Source organism: Sus scrofa, chromosome 8, assembly GCF_054392235.1.
Source record: "Sus scrofa isolate SSC_HxYL_T2T_F1_AM1 chromosome 8, Sscrofa_HxYL_maternal_Yorkshire_Landrace_v2.0, whole genome shotgun sequence".
NCBI lineage: Eukaryota > Metazoa > Chordata > Mammalia > Artiodactyla > Suidae > Sus > Sus scrofa.
The window spans coordinates 22,174,912-22,188,643 of record NC_139390.1 but is presented as its reverse complement, the minus strand read 5'-3'; the positions used below and the strand labels follow the sequence as shown (position 1 = coordinate 22,188,643).

General features: G+C 34.9%; 1 long non-coding RNA gene across 3 annotated transcripts in view; it reads right to left on the bottom strand.

The window, feature by feature from the left end:
* LOC110262070 (uncharacterized) overlaps window positions 1-13,732 on the bottom strand; it is a 1,266,882-nt gene that overhangs the window by 57,138 nt on the left and 1,196,012 nt on the right. Inside the window, exon 2 of one of the 3 annotated variants that reach the window (XR_014813694.1) lies at window positions 12,101-12,156. The exons of 1 other annotated variant lie outside the window; for it this stretch is intronic. This is a non-coding gene — a long non-coding RNA (uncharacterized LOC110262070). Of the gene's footprint in view, window positions 1-8,933; window positions 12,157-13,732 lie in introns of those variants that run through there. One more of the 3 variants, XR_014813716.1, reaches the window with a different exon arrangement.

The following is a 13,732-nucleotide window of genomic DNA, read 5'->3' as shown; positions in this document are numbered from 1 at the left end:
TGTGAAGTTTTGTTTCTTTGATTGGGTCATATTTCTGTTTTTTTGAATACTTTTTAATTTTTTGCTTATATGTGGCCATTTGCAAAAAAAAACAATCCCTCTCAGTCTGAATCCTGACTTTGTGCAGGGAAAACCTTTGGCAGGCTGGTGGCCCCAGGACCCCACTGAAGGTGGCCCTTCAGTGTCTGTCTTCAAAGGTTACAGTTCTAATATGGAGAGAGCTTATCTGTTTTCAGCAGCTTCCAAACTGTCATCAGTCCTGTTAGTGCTCTGAGCCAGGTGAGACAGAAGCTATCTCTAGGCCAACCCCCACACAAGCCAGAACATTGCAAACTGGTCCACTCTTTTGTTTTCATCCTTAAGGCAGAACCTCAGGATGGAGGGTTTCCTTCTGGATACTCTGCTAAACTGCATAGGAACAGGGCATAAATGGTTGTGCCAAATGCAGGTGATATTCCTAAACTTTCTTTAACTTCCTTCTTGGTTTTAAAATGGCCTAAGTACTGTAGCTTCTTAATTGGTGTCTGGAGTTCTCACAGAGGTTTCTGGTCCATGTATTGCTTCTTTGTTTGTTTGTTAGTTTTGTTTTGTTTTGCCACACCTATGAAAATTCCTAGGCTAGGGGTTGAATGGGAGCTGCAGCCGCTGGCCTACATCACAGCCACAGCAAGGCAGGATCCAAGCCACATCTATTTACTACACCACAGCTCATGACAACACCAGATCCTTAACCCACTGAGCGAGGCCAGGGATTGAACCTGCATTTTCATGGGTACTTGTCGAATTCGATACTGCTGAACCACAGCGGGAACTCCTGGTTCGTGTGTTATTACCTTGATGTCCCCTTGGAGGAAGAAGAGTCTGGAGTTTTCAGTCTGCTATCTTTGTGACATCCTCCCCCCAAATACATATATTTGAAAACCATATCGATTAAGTACTATGATAACTAGGACAAGGAATATGTATCTGATCACTTCAGCAAAATAATATATAATCTATTGGAGTCTATAACAATAATATATAACCTCAGTCATTGAAATAAATAACCACAAAAGAAAAAAGAGAACTAGAAACAGCACTATAGTTTTTACAATAGGATGATTATTCATGAATAGAAAAACCACAGATCTTTCCACGGGGGGAGGAAAAGCACTTCAACAACTATCATGACAGAACAAAGCCAAGGGAAGGTTTTTTTCAAATAAAATGTCAGAGGTGAACAAAAGCACGGATACAGGCATATGAAAGCAATGCTATCTAAGAAATAATGGTTAATCAACTTGACTTGGACTATGAGTTGCATTAAGAATGTAAGGGAAGTAAAAACAAGGATTTACATTGTAATAAATGAGCCTTCAATAGCAGACTAAAATATTTGGATAATATCCTTTGATAAATGTTTTCATCACTAAATTATATTTTGCAAGATTGAGATAGGAAGCCTATGGGGTGAGGAAGATTTCATTAATAATGTTTGTAGGATATAGAAGACAAATTTGTAGCTGAGATAATTTTAGTGTTATAATAATTGTAAAAAATTGAAGAGTTACAAGTAAAAGGAATTTTCTTTCTCCCAAAAACTAAAGTACAAAATGGACATTCCGCTATGAACTGCATGATAGATCTATTTCCTTTTTGCTTTTATGATTATATTAAAACTCTAAGGAAATTGACATATGAGCCTCATATTTGTAGATAAAAAATATGAATTAGTAACAAATATGACCCTTTGGAAAACCTTAATTATAATTCCTCATCATTTGTTAATTCTGCTGAAATGCTTTTAATTGATTGACCATTCCATTGAAATGATTACTTATTAAGAACCTTGTCTTGATCAGAAAACTTCTGCACAGTGTCAGGCAGAGAGAAAATGTGGTTAAGTTTTAATTATCTACATCTCGAACTTGCACAAACACATTTTATTTTTCTCATTAGGGACTTGACTAGAAATTCTCAAGTTATGATGAGTTTTTGCAACATTTCTCTTTTTCATATTCCCTGCTTCTGTCATCGTCTTTATTCTCCAAACTTTTGCAAACAGAGCAGAGTCATTTTCTGAAATTTTTATTAAACTTCAGAGAATTTTTCTTAAAATTAACCAAGTGTTTTGAAGTTCCATCCGCAATTTCAAAAAAGGACTTTTTAACAAAGTTTCTAGAAACTCTTAAGTCCTAAGGCATCCTTGTAAGCAACTAAAACAGAACATGTGCCATGTAGAGCCATCTATATATTTCAGCTTTTAGAAAAGTTATATTACTGTGAATTTCCATATTTTTGATATTTCAACCACTATGGTTGACTATTTCAAATCAATGTTCAAATGTCAGTTAATGCATAAATTATCAATAGACAATCATGTTTTCAGGGCTTTTGTTAAATCTGATTTTTAATATGATCGAGTGAATATAAACCAACTGTTTTTCCTTTCTTTCTTTTTTTTTGCGGGGGGCACACCTGCGGCATATGGAAGTTCCCAGGCTAGGGGTCGAATTGGAGCTGCAGCTGCTGGCCTACACCACAGCCACAGCAATGCCAGATCCAATCCAGTTCTGTGACCCACACCAGAGCTCACAGCGATGTCACATCCTTAAACTACTGAGCAAGGCCAGGGATTGAACCTAAATCCCCATGGATACTAGTCGGATTCATTACTGCTGAGCCACAGCAGGAACTCCCAACTTTTAAAAAATTGTATAACTACAATATTTTAAATAAGTTGGTTTCATTTATGAATTTGTTTATTTTCCTCTGTTGGGCTATATAGTTTTCTCATATATGTTATAAATTCATTCTAGACATTAATACATTGCCATTCTCAAGGAGTAGCATTTGGCATGTTAATAAATTTTGCAAAGAGTAGCATCTCAATGAATTAAATATATGAGACACTGAATATTTAGCAGACAAAAAATACTATCAGAATCTGCTCAGTTGATAAGCATTTTTTCAAGTTACTCATAATTAGTTGTCAATACTGAAAGCAGAGTTGAACACAGTGCTAAATAACAATCACATATTTAATTTCTTTATTTGTGTGGTGGTACTGAGAAATATATTAATATATTTACATCATGGGAAGAATGGACTGTATTTGGACATCAGATTAAAACAGAATGTAGTGGGAATTTGGTTAAAATCTTAATCAAATTTATACAATTTTAAGAATTTTTCTATTTGTTAAGCTGAGGCTATCTTAAACATGATTCTGTGACATATAGAATTCTGAATAAAAACTTGAAATCTATCATTGTTATTACTGTTGTTATACCTCTCTATCTCTCCTTAAAATAATGTGTTAATCAATTTTTTTTTTTTTTTTGTCTTTTTGGCTACACGGATATCAATCTGAGGGCTAGGGGTCAAGTCGGAGCTACAGGTGCTGGCCTACGTGAGAGCCACAGCAACGCCAGATCCAAGCCCCATCTGTGACCTACATTACAGCTCACAGCGACGCCAGATCCTTAACCCACTGAGCAAGGCCAGGGATTGAACCCAAAACCTCATAGTTCCTAGTTGGATTCATTTCTGCTGTGCCACGACAGGAACTCCTCAAGCTGTTTTTAATATGGTGTCAATTACCCAACTCGTGATAAGATAAGATAAAAAAAAATTGCCAAATATAGCTTTTGCTCAAGATGGAAATTTCACTGAGTACATCCTACCTAAAAGTACAATAACCTGATGCTTTGGTTAGCTTATTGTTTCATTCATCATTCCAAGACATTTTTCATTGGGTTTTATTTATTATTGAAAATTGCTTATCTACTCCCATTAATACACTCATGAACTCATAAAAAAATTGGGACCACCAAATTTAAACAAATTTCCTAAGTGAAAGAAAGAGAGTTACAGCATGATGATGTGTGGAGTCTACAAGATGATGTCATGTGTTACTGCTGAATGTATATATAAGTTCAATATTTTGTAGAGGAATTTTGAATAATCCTTCAACTGTTAAATGTTCAAACTTTTAAGTAGATATAGATATACAATGCATACATACATAGACCAGAGGTGACTGTTGAAATGCTATTTGTAATAACAAAGTTCAAGAAATGCATAGAAGATGGCTTTGAATACAAGCACAGAAATTTAGAAATGCATCTGTGTTCATTCTATTCCTTCAAGTTTGAGAAAAAAAAAAAAAAAAAGGAACAGGTGGCAAAAATCTCCATTGCCTCTAAAAGCTTATGCTAGAACATGGCAAATGTCAAACTTATTCACATTCCACTGGCCAGAGTAAGTCAGGAGGCAAAACTGAGACAGAAAAGATGGAAAAATAAAGACACCAATGCAGGAGAATGAATAAATAATTACAAAGCAATAATACATTTCACTAAGCATCAATAAGGAGCGTGACTAAAAACCATTGCAGCATTTAAAACATATAAAAAATTCATGATTTCATAATGACAATTACAAATTAAAATAACTTTTCCCCTTTAAATGAAATGAAGGCAGGACATCATTATTCTAGGTTGATAAATAAGTGAAAATATTCTTCAACAATTCTATATCACACTTTTTATCTTAATCAATTTATTAATGAAAAATAATTTCTTATCATTTTAACTTGTATATTTCTAACTATGAGTCAATTTAAGAATCATTTTTTAAAGCCTGTTGAACATTTACATTTGTTTTATAACCTAACATCTTCTGAATTGGAAGATTCCTATCATGCTATTTCACCGAACAATATAATTTTGTGTGCTTACAAAAAATGTGCAGGGTTCATAGGGAAAACAAAATAGATAATATAATTTTAATAAAGAGAAAACTTTCAAGGGACTTGCACTATTAGTTATTAACATGTTTCATGAAACTAGACTAATGAATAGCTTCAGCATCAAGAAATAGACAAAGAATAATGTAATATAAAGATCAGATACAAAAAAAACTTAGTAAAACCTTTAATATGCTGATGTTGCCTTCTAAATTATTGGAGGAAAATATGAAGTTTTTAATTAATATTGAAAGAAGAAGATGTCCATTAAAATATAATGAAATTAGAATTAAATATAAACTTCGTATCCAGTTTAACTTTGGATGATATCTAAGTTTAAAATTAAATTAAGAAATCCTAAAAGTTTAATCACTTTATAATTTTTCCCAGTTTAGTGTATAATTATAATCTATTACATTCTACTATAATAACAAAATAATAGAACTTCATTGACTTTTCATCCTCTTTCATTTTTCATCACCTTTCTTTAATCTTCGATAAATTGCCTCATCCATCTTTCCCTGTCTTTCCTGTTTTTTTCCATTCCTATTGTCAACATCATTCCACACCTCACCTCCATGATTTCCTAGTGAATTATCCTTTAACTAATGGAAACAGCTCTATAAAAAGATGCCTAAGGGATTACACCATTCATTGATATGACGGCACAGCCCCATCCCTCAGGAGAATTCAAATATCATGGTGTAGTTCATAGGCCAGAGCTACCTGTGGAATCAGTAAGACTCTAGACTCTCCTTGAAAATACTTCTTGGAGTTCCTGTCATGGCGCAGTGGTTAACGAATCCGACTAGGAACGATGAGGTTTCAGGTTCGATCTCTGCCTTTGCTCAGTGGGTTAAGGATCCGTCGTTGCCCTGAGCTGTGGTGTAGGTTGCAGACGCGCCTTGGATCCCGCGTTGCTGTGGCTCTGGCGTAGGCTGGTGGCTACAGCTCCGATTAGACCCCTAGCCTGGGAACCTCCATATGCTGTGAGAGAGCAGCCCAAGAAATGGCAGAAAGACAAAAAAAAAAAACAAAAAACAAAACAAAACAAAACTTCTTTGCTTAGCTTTTTTCTCTGTCCTATCTTCTTCCACAAACTCTTCATAGTTTTCTCCTTTAATGAAGCTCCTGCCTAATAATCATCCAGAATCTCTGGCTCTGTTTCTAAGCAAACTTCACAATGTGGTTAGAGAAAGTTCAATGTGACTTGACAGCATAAAATGTTGACATGTTGACTATTTTGTTTTTGTTTTGTTTAGTTTTCAATAAAAATTTCTGTAGATATTTGACTCAGTTCTTCATTTAGCTAGATAAAAGATATTATATTTTAATATTAGAAAGAACTGATATTTTAACAGTTACAGAGGCAAGAAAAATACTACATTTGGGGAAAATAATAACTTCAGTGGATGAAGAAATATTGTGGTAAGATATAATGAGAAGAAATAGTACTGGAGTGAAAATTAAGGGAAAGCCAGTGAAGCTACATGGAGTAGAGACTTAACAATTGTCTAAGCTGTTATTGACATGATTAAAATTTTAAATTAAAATGCTGTCTTTGTTGTTCCTTTCTGTTCTGGTTAGAGAGCTTCCAGAAATATTGACATCCTAATTCAGAAACAACCTTGCCCTGAAACTGCCATTGGCAATATCATTAAAACTCTTGCTTTGAACATTTCTATTTCAGGTTTAATTTGGGTTTATTCATTCTGTGCCTCATCTTACTCCAATTTATATCATCTTCTGTCTTCGAGGGAGGGCTCTTGCTGTGCACATTTTTACTTTTTGCATTTTAACAGTATTCCCAGTATTTCTGATCTCACACATTGCATACTAAACAATCAATAGAAAATGTATGGGTTTTGTAAATATTTTGAGTGCTTTAAATTATAACATTATTAAGAGAATGCAATAAAATAGTTCTTATGGTATCCCAATAAACTGTTTTAAAAATGGAGCAAGAATTAAAGAAATAAATCATATAGAGTCTTTCTAATAGAATTATAACTCTCACCAAAAAAGTCATTTTTTCCTCTTCCTATTCTTTAAGGTATATGTAGGTCTACACATATTTTCACATTTATTTTGCATTCGACATCAAGTTCCAGACTGTATTCAGCTCTCCTTAGTGAGAATTAAAAGTCCCCAAGAGGCTTCTCTTGACAGCTGAGAACTTTATACAGGCTTGAATCACGTTTACCCCTGAAGAGGTCATGGTTTATTTTTATCTACTAACCTTCTGATCATTCTGAACAGTAGGGCTCTTTCAACTTATTTTTATAAAACAAAACAAAGATAACCATGTCTACATTTTCCCTACATTTCCTAATGACTCATTTAATACACCTGATGTTTGCAATATTTATTAATAATTATTTGAAGGGCATAACTTGCATGTGTATAGACTACCTTGGATATTGTCTAACAATTGTCAACTAAAAAAAATACTCACAACCTAAAATTTGAGATTTATGTTTTATTCAGTGGACAAAACTGAGAAATTAAGCCCAGGAGGCAGCAACTCAAGTAACCCTGAGACAACTGCTCTCAGGAGGTGAAGGGGGAGCTAGGATTTATAGGAATTTTGCAACAAAGGGCAGGTAGTTGGAACAAGAGATTACTGTTAAAAAAAGAAAACTAGATAGCTCAAGGAATATGAGGTTTTTATTTGTATGGGAAGATGCAAAATCTGTGCTCACTAAAATCATTCCTTTGATATGCACCTCAGCTATCTGGGGCCAGTATCACATATTTTCACATCCTGAGTTTCCTCAGGGCTCACCATTGGGAGTGGCTGCAGTCTGATGGCCGCTAGATGGTGGGTACTCTTCATTCCCTTTCTGAATTCCCCCAGGGCTCTCTGGCTTACACGTGGAATAAATAATATGGTCACTTTACATACCATCTTCATTGTAGAAAAATATAAGAAAATAATGGACAAATTAGAACTAAAATTAGGTAAAATGCTGAAGGAAAAATGACCTTATCTATGATAACTTTTGCCTTTCCCTTCCCAAGCATATACATTTTCTTTTAGTTTACTGCCTCAAGTCTTGCCTGTCCAAATGAAAGTAACAACAACAACAAAAAAGGTATCATAATCCTAATGGGAATTAATGTATTTGTTTGATCCAGATTTATTATAAAAACAGACACATGAAAAGTTCTGACAGAACACATATATCCTAGAGAAAATTAGAAGAATTAGAGGGTTTTCTTTAGGTTAACAGCTTGACATTGAAAGAATAATAAGAAAGTATCATTTTTAATGGAATAAAAAAGGTTTATGTACCTCAATAATTGACATTGAAAGAATAATAAGAAAGTATCATTTTTAATGGAATAAAAAAGGTTTATGTACCTCAATAATTGCCCATGATATTTGCTTTCCTTTCAACAGAAGTATTTTTTGACTATAATAAACCTAAGTCATCAGGAAAAGATACATTTTATTCACTGTGGACTTTAATACCAAATATATTCTATAAAATGTTCTTTTGAAAATTATTTATGGAATATCTTGGAGTAAACATCATTTATCTGGAAGTTTAAAGAATAAGAATATATTTTATATTTAATGTTAACATATAATTTTTATGGCCATAGAATTTATGTTTCAGCTGCCTGAAACTGGAAAAAATTAAAAGCATTCAGAAAAACAAAAATATAGGTGTTCTCTTGTGCCACAGCAAGTTAAGGATCCACCATTATTACTTCAGTGGCTTGGGTTGAATCCCTTGCCTGGAACCTTCCACATGCTGTGGGTATAGTCCTCAAAAGAAGAAAAAAAAAAAAAAAAAAAAGAGGGACAGAGAAAAAAGAAAAGGAAAATATATATGGCAAAATATAAAATTAGATGAGAAGGTTTACTTTTTGAAATCACATTTTCCCTGGTACTGTAAACTTGTTTGAATCATAGCATACAGTTTCAATGTTTTCACAAATATTATAGACGGTAACTAATGTATTAGCTTGCTAGGGCTGCAAACCAAGTACTACAAACTAAATGCCTTAAACAACAAAACGGTTCTGTCTCACAGTTCTAAAGGCCAGGAATTCAAGTCCAAGTTGTGGGTAGAATTGGTTCCTTCTGAAAGTTGTGACGAAGGATGGGCCTCTCTCCTTGGTTTCTAGACGGCTGTCCTCTCTGTGCTCTTCATATCGGTCTTCCATCTAAATATGCCTACCTCCAAATTTCTCCTTTTTCTTTTTTTCTTTTTTTGCTTTTTTTTTTTTTTGTCTTTTTAGCTATTTCTTGGGCCGCTCCCATGGCATATGGAGGTTCCCAGGCTAGGGGTCGAATCGGAGCTGTAGCCACCGGCCTACGCCAGAGCCACAGCAAAACGGGATCCCAGCCGTGTCTGCAACCTACACCACAGTTCACGGCAACGCCGGATCGTTAGCCCACTGAGCAAGGGCAGGGACCGAACCCGCAACCTCATGGTTCCTAGTTGGATTCGTTAACCGCTGAGCCACGACGGGAACTCCCAAATTTCTCCTTTTTAGAAAGACACTAGTTGCATTGGTCTGGGCCCCATCTTAATGACCTAATTTTAACTTGGTTACTTCCATGAAGACTTTATCTCTAAATAAGGTCACATTCAGAGGTACTGGGGGCTAGGACATGAACTTACGAATGGGAGGAGGACACAATTCAATCCTTAGCATTTAATATTGTATGTAACTAAGGGACCATCCTTCAGTTTAAAGAAATTTTCTTTTTAGCAGCCTAAATATACAACACTCTATGACGTTATATGGCAGAGTGGCTAAAATGTGTTTAAGAGAGAGAGATAATAGGCAAAACTGATAAATCTAGGAGATAAACAACTGCTGAGAAAACTTATGATTGATACTTTGAAAATCCCTTTTTATTGGCTCAAGAAATTTTAATTTCTGTATATGAATTTCTATGAAGAAGGAAAACAATAATTAAAGCAATTCATTTTTGGAATATCCACCTCGAGTTGGTTTAGCAGTTAATTCTTTAATGGTTCAGCATAGTTTTAGATAAATGTAATCTCAACTTATCATATAAAAGTCAAATGAAAGGTTTGCTATTAACATTTAATTTTGAGAAGTGACTTCTGATAAATCATTGCATGAGTCAAATTTTATGACAATAATTCTGATATCAGCTATCGCAATTCATTTTAAAATCTGTTTATAATTAAATGTTTTTAAAATAAAGTCAAAGCAACACTAATAATTTTGATGTTTTACTGTAAATATCATACGTCCAAAGAAATAGTTTTTCATAGTAATACATTATGCATTCACTAGTCTTATCATTCATGTTTAATTGAAAATTGCAAACATGCTTTTCTACTGTCAGTGAAATTCACTTTATATCTTACAAATCAAATGTTTAGACTGACAAAGAAAAATAATGCTTGACAAGGAATGTCACAAAGACATGCTGTTAAATGAGACATTATGTAATTCAACCTTGATGAAGGGCTTTATGCAAAATTCATAACCTCCATTTGAGTCAAGCATTTGTATATTCATTTATCAGATAAGTATCACCTTAAGCAGCCTATTTTTTATAGCTATGATCTCTGACTTACTTCTCATTTTTTTAAATGATGGTGATTGAAATACCTCCTGTATACTTAAAAACATTTTATTCTCAGTGACATCTTATCACCAGTTCACTATTGAACATTTGCTAAGTAGACTGTGAGCTAGAGGGATATAGGAAACTAAAAATAGTAAAACCTTGGGTCAGATTTGCATGAAGTTTAATCAAATTCAATCACAGCAGCACCACCTATTGGTGATTTTTTTTCAGTGTAAATCCTAAATAATTTTGCTTGTGTTAAATTATGATATATTTTGAACTAATATGCATATATTTTCTTATACGCAATTCATAGATTATTGCTTAACAAAGCAATAATGATCAAGCTTATTCCCTTTTTATAAAAATGTCTACCTAAATATTTCTCTCTCCATGTGACCTTCAGCTTTACATTCTGGAAGTGGGACTCACTGTGTATTCCTAGTCACTGAATATTGTTGAGATGAATATTTCAGTGTGATTCCAGCACAGAATTTCTTTTCACTAAAACTTCCTTAATGTCATTTTCTGATTGCCCTATTTTTCAAGGAACTAGGTATTTTCATTTTAGAACCAGAATTAGAGTTTGCTTATTTTTTAAATTGTATTCCTTCTCAGGTCTAAAGTCATTGTTATCCCTCAGAATATTAAGCCTGCTGTGGTAAGAAATATTCAGACCATAAAGAAAGGAATTTGAAGTGAATATAATTACTTCTGTTAACATAGGAAACATTACCAATGACCCTTATTTGTCCAAACATAAAATGTAAGGCTGGGGATCTTTTTTGGATGTCCAAATAGGATAAATGACAGTATAAAACATTCTTAAATATTAAGAAAGATAATGTCAACTGCATAATAAAACACCTAGAATTTGCAGGAGAGTTTGCAGGGGAATAGGGGTCTGGCCCACTCTCACACAAGGAATGAAGTGGGAAAGTAAATTCAATGATGTTTTGTGAGAAAACTCCAAAATCACCTCTAATAATTCTAGGCCATAGAATGGAGCCCCTAACACTTTTTTCACACAATCTATGCTGAGCAAATTAGGTTTAATTTAGTAATCACAAGTTGATTTCATAAACCCACATATCCCACACTCACTTTTAGAAACTGGTATATTTTTAAAAATTTGCCTTTTTTGATAGCTGACAGTTCCCTAAAAATAGGAACATTTTATTCCAAAATTAGAAAATAAAAGGTCTAAAATTTTAAAAATCTCTTGGTATTTAGAATTTTAGCTGAAACATAATCAAAAAACAAGTACAGACAACCATTTTTAAGATAATTTTCTCTTTTGGTAAGAAATAGAAAAAAAATGGCTATGGAGTTCTAGAGTTTGCCTAAAATGGTAAAATTGCCCAAAATTTAAAAGTTGTTGAGAGTAATGGCTAAATGTGAAAGACCCTACATAGCCCAAAAGCCATAAAACCCCCAAAGGGTAATATCTTTTCAGTTGCTGACAAGGCAGTTTGCTCCACTTGACATAACTTCTGAATTTTTCATTCATATGTATTTTGTTCATAAACATTTATTTATACCCATGTATCTCTTTCCCTGGGGAACAAATCTCCATAATAGTGGATATTTTTCAAAAAGTGGAAAACAAAATGACCCACTGTTATGAACTGAATTTGTCCCCCTAAAATTCACATGTTGAAACCCTAACCCTCGGAGAGACAATATCTGGATACAAGACTATTAAGAAGGCAGTTACATTTAAATAAAGTCATGGGGGGAGGGGAAGGTTAATCCAATAAAAAATATTGTCCTTAATAGAAGAAGAGACACCATGGAGATCTTACCTTCCACGAAAGCTCAGAGAAAAGGCCGCCTGAGGACACAGTGAGGAGGTGGCCATCTGCAAACCAGGAAGAAAGACCTCAACTAGAAACCAACCAGAGGGCACTTTGATCTTGGACTCTAGCCTCCAAAACAGTGCGAAAATAAAGCTGTGTTGTTGAAATCCCACGCAATCTGAGGTATTGTGTTATGGGATCCCCAGCAGTCGAATATGCCCACTATACCCATTCTCTCCCCAGTATATTACTGTTTCAGATTTTGTGTTTATGGAAGATGCAAACACTTTAAGTTAATCATGCATTGCACTTTTTCAACTGTTTGTTGATTCTGAGTCTCTTTTCTTATACCTTAAAAAAAAAATTGTTTTCCCTTCATCCCATATAGGCCGTCCCATTTCCCATCTCATGTGGTATATCATTAGATGTGTATGTATATATTCTACATCATTTGCATTCGTTCACTCTTGCTGCATAGCATATTATCTCAAAACTTAGTGGCCTCAAACAACCAATATTTATTATCTCAGAGCGTCTGTGTTTGAACTGGGGATGTGCACTTGCCATCTGCCTCTACAAGGTTTAAATCATGAGCTCCTGCAGCTGTGGACTCTCAACACTTCCTGAAAGGAGCTCAGTGTGGAGATCAGGAATGAGGCACTCTGTGCTCTGGGAAAACTGGCAGAGTAGGTCTTCAGATAAATATTTTCAGGAGAAGAAATTTTTTTTTTTTTTTTTTTTGCTTTTTAGGGCCGCACTTGCAGCATATGGAGGTTCCCAGGATAGGGGTCTAATCAGAGCTACAGCTGCCAGCCTACACCACAGCCACAACAACACCAGATCTGAGCCGCATCTGTGACCAGAGCTCATGGCAACGCCAGATCTCTAACCTACTGAGCGAGGCCAGGGATCGAACCCGCAATCTCATGGATACTAGTCAGATTCGTTTCCACTGTACCACTATGGAAACTCCAGGAGAAGATTTTATAAGCCCAATTCCTGCATCTCTTTGTATCTAGAGAGGCACTGAAATCCTTCATGGTGACTTACGTTCCTCGTGACTAGCAGAAACCTTCACAAAACTGGCAGCAACCTTCTGTGAATAGGTGTGCTTGGTTGCATATACCTCCCCCTTCACCAGAATCACATATGTAGTGACATTTCTCCCTACCTTTTTGGAATGGTACTTCAAGGTTATCTAAAATACTGCCTCCCAGGTTATAGTCCTCATTTTTCCTCAAATAAAATTTAACTCTCAACTTTTCAATTGTGCAATTTTTTCTTTTTCTTTTTTTTTTTTTTAGGGCCACACCTGCAATATATGGAGGTTCCCAGACTAGAAGTCAAATAATGAGCTAAAGTTTCCAGCCTACACCACAGCCACAGCAATGCCAGATCCGAGACACTTCTGTGACCTATACCACAGCTCATGGCAATGCTGGATCCTTAACCCACTGAGTGAGACCAGGGATCGAACCTGCGTACTCATGGATGCTGGTCAGATTCGTTTCCACTGAGCCATGACAGGAGCTCCTCGCTTGTGAATATTTTTTTTAAGTCAACATGCAGATCCTGTCAGATTAGCTGGGTTCTCCGCATAGTCTCTTAAATGTCTACAATCAAAGTTTCCAGTATGGG